Source organism: Callorhinchus milii, unplaced genomic scaffold (assembly GCF_018977255.1).
Source record: "Callorhinchus milii isolate IMCB2004 unplaced genomic scaffold, IMCB_Cmil_1.0 Scaffold7, whole genome shotgun sequence".
NCBI lineage: Eukaryota > Metazoa > Chordata > Chondrichthyes > Chimaeriformes > Callorhinchidae > Callorhinchus > Callorhinchus milii.
Window position 1 is genome coordinate 8,009,880 of NW_024704748.1, and position 13,240 is coordinate 8,023,119.

The 13,240-nt window shown below is 42.5% G+C and overlaps 1 protein-coding gene across 9 annotated transcripts in view; it reads right to left on the bottom strand.

The window, feature by feature from the left end:
- pax2a (paired box 2a) overlaps positions 1-11,960 on the bottom strand; it is an 85,114-nt gene extending 73,154 nt beyond the window's left edge. For 8 of the 9 annotated variants that reach the window (XM_042336844.1, XM_042336841.1, XM_042336839.1 and 5 more), the window contains exon 1: positions 11,560-11,623. The gene's annotated coding sequence lies outside the window, so the exon portion shown is untranslated. Of the gene's footprint in view, positions 1-11,559; positions 11,624-11,851 lie in introns of those variants that run through there. The other variant, XM_042336836.1, reaches the window with a different exon arrangement.
- Between the last annotated feature and the right edge of the window lie 1,280 nt (positions 11,961-13,240).

The window sequence follows — 13,240 nt, forward strand, 5'->3', positions numbered from 1 at the left end:
CACACTCTGCCTTTTGCTAAAACTTCTCTTCTAAGCGTCAACTCACGTCACATTCCCCCTTATCCCCTACAAAACAGTAATTATTCTTGTAATTTCTCTCCCTCACTAATATTGGATTGCGTGTATATACAGTAGATATTTTTTTCCTTTTAAGTTCGAGTGAATTTCGAGACTTATTTAGGGAGAGGACAGTGCGGTGCTGTGTCGCTAAGTGCTCTGTGGGTGGCGCTATTTTTTAACTTGTCTGCAGAGATCAGAGATTTTTTTTGAGTGAGTTCAAAGTTGGAAATGTTCAGAGAGAAGGAAAAAAAAGAGTACCCTCCCCCCCCCCCCCCTCCCCTCCTCGGCTCACGTTTACTCTCCTGGGACACGATAATAACTTTTTTTAAAAAATTCAAATAAAAACAATAGTCAACAACTCACTGAAACACCCACCAATTGACCCCTCTCTTTCCCCCACACCCACTAAAGAGTCGATCAGAGACTTGAAATGAGTTCAACCCCCAGAATTTCTTTTTGAACTGCACTCTGAAATTGTTCCTTTGAACCCTGAATTTAAGAAATCGTCGGTACGCTGCTGTTTGTACACACAAACATACACGCATACACTTATATTTACCAGTGTTATTTTTTTTAATTCCAGGTAAAAAATGTTTCAACTAGTTTTGGAATCGAATTGAGTTCCTGATTTCTTAGCGAGAGAGACCCTGTTCCACCTGTCATCAACCCCCTTTGTTTCTCAGTGATTTTCTGTCGTCGCTCAGAGAAAATTTATAATTGAAATCTTTTTTTCAACCCCTTTTACCCCGATTTCCCACATTTTAACACATGGAGTAATAATAATAATGGGGGGGGGGGGGGGGGGGGGGACGATTTGCAAACAATCCCCGCATTTACAGACTAACTGTTCTGTAGCACAATCCACATACTGTAAAGGCCAACAAAAATTAAACTTCATTTCCTGAAAAAATGAAACACAAGAAACGGCCATTAAAACTTAATTTCTAAGGCAATCTAATAACAAAAGAATGCATCCCATTCAGCCCAGGGAATGAGAGAGGGAGATAGACACGGCTCCCAGTATTAATTCCTGTCCTTTTTTTTGAAAAAGGAAAATAACATAAAAATCACACAATGGAAATTATCGTGCGCCGCGTGAATAATTCTCAAATATTTTAATTAATGGTGGATCTATAAAACTTGAGACTTGTTCCGGAAAAGGGGGGGGGGGGGGGCGGAGGGAGAGAGGGGGAAGAAAACTTCATTTCATTCAAAGATAAAATTAGTTTTTAAGGGGCATTTTTTTAAAAAAAGACTGTTTCAACCGTTTTGTTTGGTGTCTTTCTCTTTCTCTCACTCCCTCTCTGTCTCTCTCTCTCTGAACAAGTTTAACAATGTGTGATGATAGTAAAGGGATGACAGCAAACTATTATTTCTTTCTTTCAAGAACAAATGAGATAGATTTCTGTTAGGAAATAATATCTCGGGATATTATACAGTATATAGTTTGGGACATGACATGTCAAGGATGGTGGAAGGTGAACTGGATGGACCTTGGTCTTCTTTTGCCCAGCAAATTCCTATGTTATTATTATGAGTTACTCAGTCAAGTAAGCCGGGTTTTAGTGAATGATGCTCATTTTGGTGAAAGCGGGCGAATTGGGCTGTGTTAAAGCACAAGCGGGAGTTTAAAGTGTTTTAACCCCCCCCCCTCCTCGAAAGGATCTACAATACAGCAAGGAGTTTGACAGCGAGCCTGGGTTGTGAAAGGGATTTGGCTGGGAAAATCTAGTTTGATCCGTTTAAACTGGCTCGGGGGTGGTCAAAACAGTGCCCAAGATCCAAAATCACCTTTCTTCTGAACAGCTTTCCCCTCTGTGTCTCTCTCTGTCTCTCCTCATACATGAAGCGGAATCGTGATTAATTCTAAGGCGTTGTGAAGTGCGTGTGATATGTACAAATCGACCGGACTCTGAAAAAGATGCTTAATTTTAGGTGAAAGTAATGCGTGCATCTCCCCGTTTGGTAAAGGGCTACTTGTTAAATATACTTCCCCACCCCTACTAAAATGTGGCACCTTACCCGGACAGGACAGGTTAGAGAAAGGGTGTGTGTGTGTGGGGGGGTGGGGGGTGGTGGTGGGGGGGGGGAGTTTATAAGCAGCTATTGACTGCTGATCAATGGATTGATGTATTTTAATGTCCCATTCAGAAAAGGGCGAGTGTTCAATCCATTCCCCCAAAAAGCTTTGTGTTTTGACACGGCCCAGCATCCCGCTAACCAACACTTAAATAAATAGGGTTAAAAACCATTAACAATCTGGCGCATCGTGTTTTTTTTAATTATTCCAGAAAAGTAAGGGGTGGGGGGGGGGATGAAGTGGCTGGGATTTCACAAGGAAAAAGGGAAACAGATTTAAACATCATCTAATCCAGTAAACGCAAAAATGTGTGCAAGTCATTTTTTTTTGGAGAGAGAGCTTGTGAGAAATTGCAATATTACATCTCATGTCAAATTATAATAATAATCCTTGCATTTAATACGACGCCTTATCACGTTTTCGAGACGTCTCGAAGCGCTTCACAGAATATCCTGTAAAGTGAATTGACTGTGTATTTTGTGGGCAAAACAATATATATATATATATATATATATATATATATATGGAGGTGGTGGGGGAGGAAACAATCTTTTTTTTGAGGAGCGGTTGCGTCCTGGTTTGGAATCCAGTCTGGGAGAAGGTTCAAATAAGTGTAGTTTTGGTGAGGCTTGAGTGACCCTATATCCCAGTCTTTCATTAACCTATTTCACAGGAAACCGCTGGCTTGATATGCACTTCAAAGGGACGCGCCGCTCTACGCAACGGAAATTAAACAGAAATAAACTTTTTTTTGTTGTGTGTGGTGTGTGTGGTGTGTGTGTGTGTGTGTGTTCCCCAGGGAGAATTGTAGAGTCGCTTCTATGTGATGGTTAGCGCCTGTAAACAAAGTCAATAGAGTTCTGTCTCGCAGCCAAAACATTCTCGATTATCTCTTGTTTATCTCTCTATATAAATCCATACTCTTTCCACCTTCCCCCCCACCCTTTCCCCTTGCTTTGACCGCTCGCTGTTTAACCATGCCATCATTGCCTTTGCCTTTAAAACTGAGCTCAAACCCACATTAAGTCTCACTTCCCACAATTTACAGTATGCGAGCGTATTTATGCTGTACATGGCATAGCAAAGCCCAGCTCGATTTAATTTTTTTGTGTGGGGTGGTGGGGGGAGAAAATGTCTTCAGTCAGACACAATTGGAATTGGCGAAGTTTGCGGTTTAAACTAAGTCCCACACCACAGCAAAGCGCCTTTTGCCCCCGTGTCTAAATCAAAAATAGCACAATTTAATTCCAAACCAAATTGAATCCCACTATTGCTCAGTTGTACCCAAGTGTGTGCACTCTGTCTGTCTGTCTGTCTGTCTCCAAACTGTAAAGGCGCAATCCAACCAGTACTCTTCGCCTGATGTTCAAGAAAAAGAGAAAATGGTCAATTTGACAAGCAAACAATTACCATTCTCTGAATAGAAATCCGATGGATTATTTAAATGGCCACCGACTCCCCCCACTCTCTTTCTCTACTCCACCTGGCTGATGAGAGTTAAGTGGAACTCTGTTAATAAACATTAACCTGTATGTGAGCTGGACAGGGCAGTCAATGCACAGGTAGGACTTGATAAAGTGGAGTGAGGATGGGAAGTTGAGGGTTATATGTGTGTGATATAATATCTCTATACAGTTTTAAAATTAAATATCACTTTACATAAGCTTCATTTGGTTTAGTTTTGGGGGTTTGTAAAGGAAGCAGGCGCACACAGTAAGCAAAATATCTGACCAAATGCAAGTCTCTCTCTCTTTCCCTGTAGCTCTCATGCAAGTCTCTCTCTCCCTCCTTTCTCATTCTTTCTCTCCTTCGCTCTCCCTTCTCCCCCCACCCCCACCCCTCGCTCTCCCTTCTCCCCCTCTCTCTCTCTCTCACTCCCTCTCTCTCAAGAGGAATTAAAGTGCATTAACTTGTGTGTGGGGGGTGGCGGTGTTTTCCCTGTATCATCCTGGGCTGTGGGTGCCCTTTGGCGAGGTTTGGAGATGCTATAGACCTGGGTATTTTGGAGAGGGTGGGGATGGAAGGGGGGGAGGGGTGATCCGGTACAATATGTAACACCATCGGCTGTAATTTCACAGCCGGAAGAACATCTAGCCTTAAGCAACCTAGCTTCTTTTCCGCTTTTTTTTCCCCTTAACACTTTTTTTTTAACCCTGCTATGTTTCCATTCCCCCCCCCCACTCTCTCACTCTCTCTCTCTCTTCCACACACACACACACACTCCACCAACGCCCTCGTGATTATTTCTCTCTCACCTTACCATGTGTGGCTACACTATACACCATTCAGAAAAAAATATATAGAGAGAAAAGAACGCGAAGGATAACAGCAAATACGATGTGCAATCTGGTCACGCTACATCGGTGATAGCCTATTTTGTATTTTACATTTTCCATGCTCGGAATGTTAATAGAAAAAACGTGATCGCCTGGCCCACAAATAACGTCCTCTTTTTGTAGGGAAACAGACCTTTTTTTTCTCTCTTGCAACAAGCTACTTCGGGGGGGGCAAGAGAGAGAGAGAGAGAGAGAAATTGTGAAAGAGAGGGGAAAGCAAAAAAAAAAATTCAAATTGAATTCACCTTGTTTGACAGAGCGCGTCCTGTCTTAGCAAAACGTAGGGCTATTCGGCAGGTGTTCCAATAAAATCAGTTTGCTTTCTCTTCAGAGTAACTTGTGAGAGGACGACTCCACTTAAAATTATTATTTGCCCCAACTCATTTTTTTTAAAAAAATTACTCACTCAAAATGCACAGAAAAAACCGAATGTCATCACAAACCGCTCGTGAACTGGGGTTACTCGGTGAAGGAAAGAAAAATCAGTGGAAATTGTGCCAAGGTGCAGGCACACCTTAACGGAGAGCTTGAAAAATAATTATTAAATAATGCTATAAGTGCTTAATATTTACAATGCATTTATCCGGTGCTGATTTGGGTTTGAATGCAGGTAATATCTAATTGAAAAGCACTGTGAGGTGTATTTTCCACCCCCCCCCCCCCCCAGATAATAAATAGATTCATTTTTCTTCTGGGGGAAAAGAGGCGAAATTCATATATAATAAAATAGACAGTGGATGTTGGGTGAATGGGAGTTAAGTGTATCTGCCAAACGCAATGAAAGCGAGCGATTCCAACTAACTTTTGCTGTCACGGCTCGACAGGGATGCTTGGTCTGAAGGATGCACATCTGGAATAGAAACGCACAGATGTGCACCCACAGAGACACATGTACAGACAGAGCACACACACACACACACACAGACAAGACCTACACACAGACAGACAGACAGACAGACACACACACACAGACATACATACATACACGCAAACACACACACACACACACACGCGTAAACAGCACACACAAGCCCACACACTGGGAAATGTATAATCAATATTAACTGTATCAATCAATGTGTACCACCATAAGCCAAATGGTGGACACTTCCCGGCTGCTGAATGAGAGAGAAGGGGGAGAGGGTGTCTTAAAATGACTCTGAGATTATAGGCGCTTCTAGATTTTTTTGAGGAACACTTTTAAATACCGCTATATACTACCAGCTGGAGAGAGGGGAAGAGAGAGAGAGAGAGAGATAAAGAGAGATAAAGAGAAAGAGAGATAAAGAGAAAGAGAGAGAAAGAGATAAAAAGAAAGCGAGAGCAGTGTTGAAAATGAATCAAAACAGTTAAGGAGGGAGAGACATTTTAAACGAGCAGTAGAATATATCAACTATATATATTTACATATTATTATTGTATATATGAAACGGTTAATTGTTAGAAAAGAAATAAATGAAGGCTGTCCCAATTTTTTTTTAAAAAGTATAATTTATAAAATTTAATCCCAGCATCTCCTGAACCGGACAAAAACAGTCACACCTGTATTATATGTGACTACAACTCAAAATACCATTGTTCTAAGCACTTTGCATTAAATAAATGGCATTGAATGTATTCTTTTCCTCTCTCTCTCACTCTCTCTCTCTCCGGGAGGAGTGGGGAAATGTGGAAATGAGTGAAATTAGCGAAATCTTCCATTATTTCTGGGTTGCAGCGAGTGTGTGTTTTAGATCCAGGAGGCGATTTGTTTCCGAGGAAGGTGTTATTTGAGGCGGCGCAGAGAGAGCATAAATTTGCGGTGGGAGAAATTGTTGATTGTAGAAATTAAACCTCGAAGCGCATATATGTACACACATATGTGTGTGTAAATATACATCCACACATGTATACACATACTTTATATACATGTATAGAGAGGGAGGGGGGTGGGGGGGGAGAGAGTTTGATGCGTAATTAAAAGCCGTTTGGGCGAGTGACACAAAGCAATTTGTCTTAAGGATCAGCTGTTAATAGTTGTTCCTCTGGGCTGGCTTGGAGGGAGAGAGAGGGAGTGTGTGCGAGAAAGAGAGGGTGAGAGAGGTGGAGTGTGTGAGGGAGAGATGTAGAGGGAGAGTCAAGAGAGCTAAACCTAACAGCAAACACCCCCCATTCAACCTCTTTTCTCTCCCCGTGTTGGAGGCAAATAACGTCAGCGATCGATGTGTTAACGACCTCGTATCATGGGTGTGAGTTTTTAACGTTAAAAAACCTTTAAGACGTTTCCTCTCCCGCTTTACCTTGTGTTCTTTTGATATAGATTTATAAAAAAAATAACTCGGCAATTTAATTGTTTATGATTCAGGATGTTTATTTTTGGCTGTGAGTCAGCAATTTCCTAAAATAGGAGCAGCGCAGAGAGTGCATTTTATTCTGTTATTTGACTCGATAATTCAGTGGAAAAAGGGTATGATAGACATGCGATTTGGTTAATTTAGTGGAGTTTTTCATGGAGACGCGGTTTGACAATAAATGGTGCGTTATTCGCTGTGTTCTGGTTGCTACCGAGTCACACGCGGTCNAAAAAAAAGGTGCTTTAGGTGAGAATTATAATTTTGTGGTGATATCAAGAGTATAAAATAATTTACAGAGAGACACACAGTAAGAGTTAAACAAACGCTCGCACGTGTAGTGTTGTCCCAGGGCCCAGGGTTAAGGCTTACAACCCAACAGGAGGGGAATCGCTTCTATTTAAGGTCTTGTCAATCAATCACTCCTATCAATAGATCAATCACCAGGTCAATTAATATATCATATTAGAACTATGGGTAAGCGCCCCAAGGGCAGACCCAGGCTCTGAAAGCCAGCGTGGCGGTTTGTTTATATTTTGGGGAGGAAAGGAAAGAAAAGAGGGGGTGGGGGGGGAAGAGAGAGAAAGATAAGTGAGAGGAGAGAGGGGGGAAGTTAAAGAGAGAGAGGAAGAGAGAAGTAAAAGGGAAGAAGAGAGAAAGAAGGCGAAGGAAAATGAAATGGGGAGCCCTACTTGTGATTTTCCTAAACTGATTTCAATTTATTTCTCACTATTTAATCAAAATAATTGTTGCGAGCGAGTGAGACTGAGAGAGAGTGAGTGAGACTGAGTAGTGAGACTGTGAGTGGGTGAGACTGTGAGACTCTGAGTGAGGGAGTGGGTGAGACTCTGAGTGAGGGAGTGGGTGAGACTCTGAGTGAGGGAGTGGGTGAGACTCTGAGTGAGGGAGTGGGTGAGACTCTGAGTGAGGGAGTGGGTGAGACTCTGAGTGAGGGAGTGGGTGAGACTCTGAGTGAGGGAGTGGGTGAGACTCTGAGTGAGGGAGTGGGTGAGACTCTGAGTGAGGGAGTGGGTGAGACTCTGAGTGAGGGAGTGGGTGAGACTCTGAGTGAGGGAGTGGGTGAGACTCTGAGTGAGGGAGTGGGTGAGACTGAGTGAGTGAGTGGTGGGTGGGTTGTTTGATAAGGGGTGGTCGAGTGACTGCCTATTTGAGTGGGAGAGACCAGGTTAGTGGGCACTATGCTGCCCAGAATGGTCTGACAATAACAGCTCAGCGTTGCTGACAGTAATAAAAGGGGGAACAATCTTATGCCTCTGGTTATTAAAACAGAATTCAATGGCCGTTTGAAATCTTATGCTTCTGTTTCTGCGATTAGTGCTGTCTGTTGCGTTCGCAAACAGCCAGAGATGGAGGGTGGCTGGAATTAGACACGATTAAAAAGGAATTGTCACGCAGCTGTGATTTCTGTATTTATTTAAAATTAATTAGCATCGCCTAACATCAAGCCGACTGAGCTGGCTTCAGTCAAACGTAACCGCTTTTTTAAAAAAATATATAAAAGTATATTTAAAAAATCAATTAGTTTATATATGCGTATGTATGTGTGTATATGTATAGAGAGGGGGGAGGAAAATAGAAGGGGGAGGAAGGAAGATATGTATGTGTGTGTATGTGTGTGTTATATGTATTATATATTACATTACACAAATTCCCCCTCTCTCCCCCACCCCTCAAAAAAAAACTTTCATAGGTGCATATGCTTTAAGATGCCGATTGAAACTGGAATAAAATGCTAGAAAAGATATAGAATATTTTACACATTTTTACACGCACATATACAAATTCCCCCTTTCTCTCCACCCACCAAAGAAAAAAGAAACTTTAACAGGTGCATTACCTTTAAGAATATAGATTGAAACTACAATGCATGCCAAAAAGATATTATAAAGAATATTTTACAGATTTTTACACTCCGCTCTCTCCACGCACGCTCACATCTTTTGTATTTCGTCAGAGTTAGCCTTAATACTTATTATAGTGTATTTTACTTGAGGTTCCCCCCCCCACCCAGTGCAATTTTTAAAAAAATGGCCTTGACTTAAAATTAATTAGCCTCACGTTACATTCAAAATCATTTCGAAAAAATAACGGCGGCGTTTATGAATTAAGTGCAAAAATACCGAAAATGTGATAATATGTATATATATATATATAGAGAGAGAGAGAGAGAGTAGTGCATTGAATTAAAGGACCATTCTGTACAGAAAAAGTGCATTTTCTATACAGGAAAAGACTGGTATTTTCCCCCAGTGTTCGTGTTAAGGTAATCTATATCTGACAATAGGTAGTGTTTTACTTAAGAGTGAAAGTTTGAATGTGTAGGTTTCCCCTCTGTGTGTGTGTGTGTGTGTGTCTCCCTCCCTCCCTCCCTCCTCGCCAACTCGGCTACTGTACGCTTTTAAGCGAAACAACAAACACACACACACACAAGACAGCGAAACGGATTCAAGGCTCTCAGTTGCCCGTCTATCGATCGAGGTTATTTCAGATCAAATCCTCCATCATTTACCCGCGAAATTAACTCAATCGCAAACCTCCACCTTTTCTCAACTCACCGGCCCTCTCCATGTTACTCGGGGCTGTTTTTTGTGTGTGTGTGTGTGTTGTTTAGTGGGAGAGAAGGCAAGTTAGTCCTCTTCCTCTCTCACTCGCTCTCACTCTCTCTCTCTCTCTGTTTCGTTTTCAACCTTAATCTATCTATGGGATTTCCGTGTAGGTGGGATGCATGGAATTCTCAGTTGGGTTTGGATACTCTTTAAGCGGTGGTGATGGGTTTCGGGGTGTGTGTCAAGACATCCAGCTGCCCCCCCCCCCCCCCCCCCCACCACCACCCCACCCTCCCAAATAAAAATAAATCAAATGAGTGAAAGAGAAAGAGAGGAGTGCGTGGGGGGAGTCCAAATCAAACGAAAGTGCCAATTGATACATTTGGAAAGAGAAATATTTTGGGGTATGGAGTCACTGCACTTTACTGGGTGTAAAACAGGGCGACGCGATGAGGTGTTATATCAAAAGCAAAGATGATGATTATTATATATTATATCTATCCGCTCGGCTCTGGGGTTACTCGCATTAAGCAGGCGGGGATTGCATATTCATAGGGTTCTGTACGGTAGGCAGATGGACAGTCAATTTAATGGTATACTAGACACGATCAAGGATTGACTTTCCCTTGTTTTTTTTAATTTTGTTGTAATTAATTAGATCATTACAACAGCCGGGTATTGATCGGCTAATTTGACTGAAAACCTGACCAACTATAAACCTCCTTTTTTTCCCCTTCCGTCCCCTCTCCCCCCAAAATAATCTCACATCGCCACAATCCTCGCGTTATATAGATATATATATATACATACACACACATATATAAATGGCACACACTCACACACATGTATATTTTAAAAATGATCTGTCACCATAGAAAAAAAACAGCGAAAATCAGGTTTGCTTAGCTGACAATCGTACCTTTCGTTTGCTCATCGGGGCTGTCTATCAAATCCGTTTTTATAATTATTTGTGTACCTTAACAAATGCACATGAACACACAGCAAACATCCAGACATATACACACGCGCATACACACACACATACGCACACAGAGGCAAAGCACAGGGCCTCTCAAACACAACAGCGTTCTGATCGAAGGGGCATTTGCAATAAAACAAAGTATTTTCTTGTAAAATAAATTGATACCTTAATACGTGGCTGGGTGGGAGAGAGAGAAGGAGGGGGTGGGAGGGAGGGAGGCAGGTTTAAATATACCTAACACACAAAATGCAGGTTCAATCGGCTGTTAACGCGTGATGTTTTTCTTAACAAAAGTCCACGTTTAAACTAGAATAATGATTCCTGTGAGCAGCCAGAGAGAAATGGCTCATACATACATACATCCATATCCAAATCGCTCAGGTGTTATTTAAATATAAAGTGGCTCCTATTCATCAGAAACACTTTCCCCCTTGACTAACGCAACTCTGAAACCACAGTGTTCGTTCAATCGCCAACAATAAACGATTCTCTACCCACCCCCCTTATTAAAAAAAAAGGAAAAGGCTTGAGTCTTGAGTCGAGTGCGATTTGTGCATTTTTTTTTTGCACAGGCCGGTTCACAACCTTATACGGAAACGATTTGTTTCTCTCTCAAAAAAAACACACACAGGTCGATGGCGACTATAAACTTCACCTGCTGTGACCAATGCACAGCCCAAACTTCTCTTAAACGAGTGGCAGAGAGAGAGAGAGAGGAGAGAGAGACAATAAAGAAATTGGTATTTCCGCTTTAAAAAAAATCTGTTCCATTAATATTTATCGATCGATTGGTGGTTGTACAGAGACCCAATTGCGATGCGAGCGACCGAGGTTTTTTTTTAAGTCAATTTATGTGATTTCCCAATAATTAATATTAATATTAAATTCAACCCATATCGTTACTTAAACGGACATGTACATTATAGCAGAGAGGTGTGAATGAGCTTTGGGGGAAGAGAGAGAGAGAGAGAGGGAGTGGGGTGGGGGGGAGGTTAGAGATACGAATTGAAGATCTCATTGCTTGAAAACTACTGTTTTGTCCCGTTTGGTCGCTAAAATGGTTGTGTTATAAGTCCCCCCAAAAAAACCCGCCTTGCTCTTGGAGTTGGGCTGGCGTTCATATATCTCAGAGACATGCATCGACCCCCCCCCCCCCCACCCCACATACCACACCACACACCCACCCAAACACCAAGCGGCTCACCTCTTTGCGAAAATCGTTAGCAAAAGTTTCGCACCTTGTGTGATGTGGTCAGAGAGAGGTAGAGGGAGGGAGAGAGAAAGGGAGGGAGGGAGAGAGAGAGAGACACACACACACACACACACACAGGGAGGGAGGGAGGGGGAATGAACACGGAAGCAATCACACCCTCAAGGGCCTCGGCTCAGATTAAAGCGGTTTGATTTAGCTCGACGACAGAGGGAGGGAGAGAGAGAGAGGGAGGGAGAGGGAGGGAGAGAGGGAGGGAGGGGGGGGAGAGAGAGAGTATACCTACCTGTCTGGTCTTTGCCTGTGCCGTCAGCCGTGTTAGATCTGTGGCTAATGTCTCGGTACATCTACATCTATACTGGGGAACTTGCCCTGTTCTGTGTCTGTCTGTCTGTGCCCTCAGCTGTTCCTGTGTATGTATGTGTGTGTTTCTATCCCTCTCCACTTTGGTAGATCTTTTTTGGGGAGGGGAGGGAGGGGCTGGTTGATTTGTGTGTCTAGAGCGGGGGTGGTGGTGGAGGGGGGGGGGGGGTTAGTTTCTATGCGTCTTTTTATTTATATATATAAAAAACTTTGTCCCAAAATCTACGCCCAACCACCCGAAACTAAACGGTTTAAGTCATTCAACACGGGGGGGGGGGGGGGGGGGGGAGTTTGTGTGTGTGTGTGTGTGTGTGGTAGAGAGATAGAGAGGAAAAAGACAGAGAGAAAGGAGATATATTGAGAAAGAAAATTAGAGAGAAATAAAGTTCTACCCCCCACCCAACCCCCCTCCAACACACACAGTTCGCTCTCTCTGCTCCCGATTCGAATGATCGGTGAATTCAGATTTTATTTTTTAAATTCCTTAAAAAAAAGGAAAGTGAAAATAAAGACTGCTTCAGTTTCAGTGCGAAAATCAATACAGATTTTTTTTCCTCCCCCCAAAAAATGGTTTGAGACACATGCTCCTTTCCTGGTTCTTTTTAAGGGGAAAAATCGATATATTTAGGCAATTGATTGTGGATGTATTTGATGCTTTCCCTGACAGTGACAGTAACTATGGGTAAAATAAAGGGCAGAGAGAGGGGCGATCAGTGCACTTCTAAGTCGTTCCCATAACAATAAGATTCTGAGATCAGCATTGTGGGGGCGACTGATGTTGGGTTAAGAGTGTTTAAGTACTTGCAAAAGTTGAGTGGCTTTGGAAGGAGAGAAGAAGGAAGGGAGGGAGAGAGAGGGGGCGGAGGAGGGAGAGGCAATGCTTGGAGTTGGGGGAGATATGTGTGTGTGGGGGGGAGGTGGAGGAGAGAGGGAGAAACTTCAGTACCCTGAGCACAAGTTGCTTGAACGACCCTCAACTGCCAATTGGCTGTTGTTTTGGAATCAATGTGCAATATAGGGCAATACAGCACAGCGCAGAGACTACACCTCGAATCTAAAACACACTCCCAGGTCATATATATATAAATAATAATTATTATAAATATATATATATATAAAGGCAAGTTTCTCACCTTCTCACATCACTTTCAACTTATCTTAAGAGGGTTTGGCTCCCGGAAATATTATTATTAATAATAATCCTTGCTTTTGATGTAACGCTTTATCGGGTTTTGGAGACGCCTCAAAGCGCTCCACAGGACACACTGTAAAGTGGAGCGGCTGTGTGCGTTTTGTGGGCAAAACAACACTT